Raw genomic sequence first — 6,000 nt, 5'->3', positions numbered from 1 at the left:
CTTTAAGTGATTTGTAAACAAGGAGTGCTTTAGGGTCAATCCGGTAAATCAAAGACAATGACTCAATATTACATCTAAATTAGCCCAAAACATTTAGCTCTGATCACTCAAGAGACACTGACAATTGTCAAGAACAAAAACAAAATACAGAAAATACAGTATACACCAGGGGTATTCAATTAATCTTCAGCGAGGTCGTTACAGAAAATTTCCTCAAGCAAAGGTCCGGAGCATCATAATGTTTAGGCTATGTATATGTATGTATGTATAATATATATACAGGGGCGGAGCCAGAGGGGTGGCTCCGGGTGGCACAGGCCACCCTTGAGATTCGATTGGCCACCCCAGGTGCCACCCCAAATCCTAGTCTACGATTGGCCATTAACATGGTGTAAGGCGGGACCTTTCTTGATGCACTGGCAGCAGTGTGAAGTGTCAGACGTCAGAAATGTAAGTGGCAAACACACTTGCCTTTATTGGCCTGCGGCACAATTGAACTGCGGAACGAAAGGTTTCCCCGATCAGGAAATACTCCTTAATACGCAACTTTGTGTAGGCTTAACAGAGGTAGCCTAAATATCGTGCCTATGACGATGACAGCTTTAAAAAAAAAAACATTTATTTCACTTGTCTCGCTGGATTGAAGGCAGAATGTGGGCTGTTGCGCAAATAGATGAATGAGGGTCGGGAGATTCCGTTAACAAAAACCTAAAGTTTTGCTAACATTTTCTCCATTATTATCGTAAAATATGTCTCCATGCAGGGCAGGGCTGGTTCTAACCTAGGCTAGGCTACTATATTTGGGTGGGCTGGTAGAAATTTTGGGTGGGCAACATAGCAAAGCTGTCAAATTGGATCAAAACTAACATAAACACAAAACAATCAGTACTACCTAGCTTGAGTTGCTGCAGCCAACAGCCAGGGATAGGCAGTATGTCTGATACATGTATGTAAAATACAAAATAGTATGTGGTCATTTTTATTTTATTTAGTTGGAAAAAAATGGCATCATATTTTGTATCAAAATATTTTATAGGTTTGTAGTTTAAAAATAGTGCCAAATTATTTTGGTAAAACCAATAACCTACTTTTGGTGATGTGATTATAAAAGTGCAAAACAATGAATGCAGCACTGGTGCTGACTTGTAATTTGCCCAGAGTTGTTGTGATCAGAATATTGAGATTCAGGTAGATAAGTTTCTTGAGAACTTTAGTCATCCAATTCAAACACATGGAACCGGTTATGTGGTTGCCCTGCAAGAAGTTGCACCATGTGCAATGTGCACAATGTTTGCACACATCCACAATACACACTCCTTCATACCAACCTCAAGTTTCTCAAGAAACTGATGATTAATCATCTAATAGGAAGACATGGAACCGGTTATGGTTGCCCTGCAACAAGTTACCCCACGTGAAAATTTAATTAATAATTTGCCCAGACTTGTTGTGATCATAATATTGAGATTCAGGAAGATGAAATTGCTCACATACAGTGGGCAGTGCTTCGAATTGGCCAGCTTCACTCGCGGTCCGCGCGTGGGATCACGCGGTATCACGCGACTTTAATTTGTATTTTTCCAGTGAGACGCTGCAACAACCCAAACAACCGGTAGATGGCTCAAGTGAGCAGGGTGTCTCGTAAAAAGAAATGGAGCCTGGAAAACCCTACACAGACTTCACTACAGACTTTAGCAGGCTGGTTTAGAAATAATGTAATAGCCAGAAATATGCCTGCCCTAATAAAGAAATATTTGGTTAACTGCGAGTGAATCCCGTTTGCAGCCGTAGAGACGCAGGACAAATTAAACATTCTGGTTTTCTCCGAGTGCAACGATGATAGACAAACATCATTTGGACAACATATAGAGTATTAACCTCCGTTGCTCAGCCAAATGCCTTCCTGTTACGTCCCGTTATCACGGAGTTAGGCCTACAGGCGATAAACGATTTTTGATGGTCACAAGTTTACTTCATTAGGGACTGTTCGTTATTTATTTAAGGGGCTACCGGAGGAGTTTGGGGAGCATTAGTCCAAAAAGACGTGACCCTCCCTCGCCAGCAATACATTTTTCTATGACCCTCCAAAGTGATTATGAAAAAATCACTGTCAACTTTTTCCGGGTTTATCGCCTACTGTATTTTAACGTTTTCACATATTTGGCCATAAGCCGTTTATCATAGGCTATCACGAAACCAAACTGCAAAGGCGAACACTTTAACAGGGGGAATTAATTGGGCATGAATCATGCTGAATGCTATTTCGCTACCTTAGAATAATAAGGTTCTATCTGCGTTTTGAGTAGGTACAACCAGGACGATTGAAACGGGGACGAATGAAACATTCCGGTTTTCTCCGAGTGCAACGATGATAGACAGTCATAATTTGGACAAAACATGGAGCATATTAACCTCCGTTGCTCAGCCAAATGCCTTCCTGTGACGTCCTGGTATCATGGAGTTACGAGTGATAAACGATTTTTGATGGTCACAAGTTTACTTCATTAGCGGTTTATTTTTTTGGATTATTAAAGAGTGTTTTTTCATTTAAAGGTTTGACTTCGTGCTTATTCAGTAGAGCATTTAGTGCTCTCCCCAATCCCAGACGTTCACATTGCATGTTTGTTTGTAATGGATGCAACCGCGAGATAGGCTATGCGTTTGACAATAACTTGTTAACAGAACCAAGACATATAGTCCAGCAGCAATCTAGGGACTGATCGTTATTTATTGAAGGGGCCACCGGAGGAATTTTGAGTGCTTCAGTTGGAAGTTGCATGACCCTCTCTTGCCTGCTAGAAATTGTTCAATGACCCTCCGACAGAATTGTTAAAAAAAGACATGACCCTCCCCTGCCAATTGTCTTCCGCCCGCGCCACAACCACACACTTTGTGATAACATTCTTAAATCAATCTTTCCCGTGAGCTTGCATGCTACCAGTCCTTCCTTTTCAAATGTGTTGCGCCTGTTTGCACAATTTCACAAATAATCATATGTGATTAATAGTATGACAAATAATCCCTGTGCACGGGGACCGAAACAATGCATGCCAACTTTTTCCGTGTTTATCACGTATTTTAACTTTCCCCGCTGTCTTGCCGTTTTAATGTTTTCCCGTAGAATATCCCATATTTTAATACTCTCATAACAGCCCTGCCATCGGGCCTGTCTCTGTGTTGCCCTGTTGCTACCCCTTGCCCTTCCAACGAAACAGATGTCTTCAAATCATCGTTTTCCTTGCTTGAAGGCGAACTTAGAGTGATGTTAACCTATTTAAGTTTAACGGCGCGATTGCCGTGAGAGCACGATTCATTGGCGCTTGCATGTTCGGCCTTATGTCTACGTGCGCACCTGAGGCTACTCAGCTGCAAGATAAATAATTTCCCCTCTTTGTATGTTCACTGCAAGTTGGCCTACCATAACTTACCAACTCTGCACTGTAGACTGGCTATTTATATTTTTCTGTGAAATAAGCAAATGTATTTGTTCAACTTTATGAAGCAGAATTACGCATAGGGTACTTGGAACATAATACATTTGACAAAGGACAGATGAATGTTGCTAGTGACAAAATATTAACTTTCAGTGTTTAACGATGTCTTTGTCATGGGGAAGTGTTTTACCCCATGCATTTATTCTAGGCTACTGTCAGTGACTTCCGTGAGAGAAGCGGGTTCTGTGTTTCGTTCATGTCAGTGACTGACGCGAGAGAAGCGGGGTCTGTGTTGTGTTGTGTTGCGTTGCGTTAATTTATTTTCATTGGGCATACCGTGCCGTGCCGTCCACAGCTCTTCAGTTCTGACAAAGCCAAAATTACTCCTTTTGAAACAATGAGTGCAGGAAGCGCGTTTGTATGGTTATATTGCTTGACGGGGGGGTCCCAAGCAGCTTTCAGCCATAAGGCTACTTTGAGAACATTTCAGTTCACCCGACACTAATATTCAAAATGTTGAAAACTATTTCGGCATAGCCTATAAAGCAGTTTAATTAAATGGAATGTTAGTTGTAAACAAACGAGCTACTTGGTGAGGCTTGGCCTCACAGATGCGCTCGTGCCTTAGATGGCAGGAAAAATCTTCACGATAGGCCTATTAACTAACCACCCGATTCACGTTGGCTGGGGGGAAGGGGGGCCATCAGACAATTGTGCCCAGTTAATCCGGCCCTTCCCCCAAAAAATCACACCTTCCCACCTCTGACAGCTTAAAAGAAGTCAAGAGGACTCCTTACTCACAGACCTATTCCTATGCAGCTACAGGAGCTTCCAATCGCGAGGAAGCAATTTTGCATTGTAGGCATAACTAACATGCAATAACGCCGCCAACAACAACCAAAACTAGGCTAATCATTGTCAACATGCAAATTAAATGTAACATTATTGTGAATCAAATTAAAATGTTCTCTTTTGCAAACGTAGGCATAGTAACAGAATAATTTAATAATGTTACAAGATACTATATCAATCCGTATGTTTCATTGGGCTACTAGGCTATTTGTTTTGCCTTGATTCATTTAGGCTAGGCCTTTTTATTCAGGGGCCATATTCACAAAGAATTTTAAGGCTAAAAGTAGCTCCTAACTGGCGAATTTAGGAGCAACTCCTAAAAATAATGGGCGTGTCACTCCTAACTTTAGGACTCCTAATTTTTTCACAAAAAGTAATTCACGAAGCATTTTAGACCTAAAAGTAGCACCTAAGTCTGGGACAGCTTAAGTCGAGAGGACTCCTAACTCACTAAGACCTATTCATAAACAGCTTTTTTGTGGCATTTTACATTGCGATGTTTTGAAATAGCCTATGCGCAACAGGAGCTTCCAATCGCGAGGGAACAATTTTGCATTCATAAAAGGGATGCAATAACGCCACCAACAACAACACAAACTACTCATTGTTAACATGTAAATGAAATGTAACGTTTCATTGTGAATCAAATTAAAATGTTCTCCTCTTTGCAAACGTAGCCTAGGGATATGGTGACAGATTAATTTAATAATGTTGCAAAGGTAGGCTACTGCATCAATCCATAGGCCTATGTTTCATTAGGCTACTAAGCTATTTGTTTTGCCTTACTCTTTATTCATTTAGGCTAGGCCTTTTTATTCAGTTATTAATCATCTTCCGTCCTTCGCACTACTTGTGTAGTGCACGCATTCTCCGACCTGTCACCTGTCAGTCATCATCGGAAGAGAGGTGTTTGGAATTCCCGCGTTACAATCGTCAGCCAATCAAGGTGGTCACTTCAGTCAAGCTCGTGCATGAGTAATGACGTCATCCATAGCCACGAAGACTCACTCCTAGTTTAGGAGTTGTCTGAAAGGCTTTGTGAATAACTTTTAAGAGAAAACTCCAATCTAAAATCTTTAAGTGCGATTTAGGAGTAGCCTACTCCTAGTAGTAAGATAAAAGCCTTTGTGAATAGCCTACGGCCCCAGTTATTCATCATCTTCCGTCCTTGTGTAGCGCACGCATTCTGAGACCTGTCACTCATCATCGTAAGGGAGGTGTTTGGAATCATGCCCACGTTACAATCATCAGCCAATCAGCCAATCAAGGTGGTCACGCTTGCCCATTTACCCAAATTAATGGTCGAATATTACTGATGATCATTGTTATTTAAGAACATGCAGTGTGCGTAGGGTACCAAAAACATCTTGCTCGTAAAAAAGCATCATAACGCACATTCTGGCGGGTCTGTTATTTACTGTAGGCTGCGCAAACCACATGCCTTTATTTTGGGTATATTTTGGCTTTATTTTATATAAAGCCTGCGCTGACAGTAATCCTCCTGCCCCTGATAGGCCTACCACAGCTGTGGATAGTGTGGAATGTTCAAGTAATAACACAATCCAATGTGTGTCTCAATTGTCCCCCGCTGACCACCTCACACATTTCTCTAGATTTTGCAACGAACTTACATGACACAATGCCATAAAATATGCCAGTTTTAGGACACAGAATAATGTTTGTAATGATACCAGGTAGGCCAGGTATTGTCGAA

This window comes from Alosa sapidissima, chromosome 4, assembly GCF_018492685.1.
Source record: "Alosa sapidissima isolate fAloSap1 chromosome 4, fAloSap1.pri, whole genome shotgun sequence".
NCBI lineage: Eukaryota > Metazoa > Chordata > Actinopteri > Clupeiformes > Clupeidae > Alosa > Alosa sapidissima.
The sequence above is the reverse complement of the archived record's forward strand: the minus strand, read 5'-3'. Positions refer to the sequence as shown.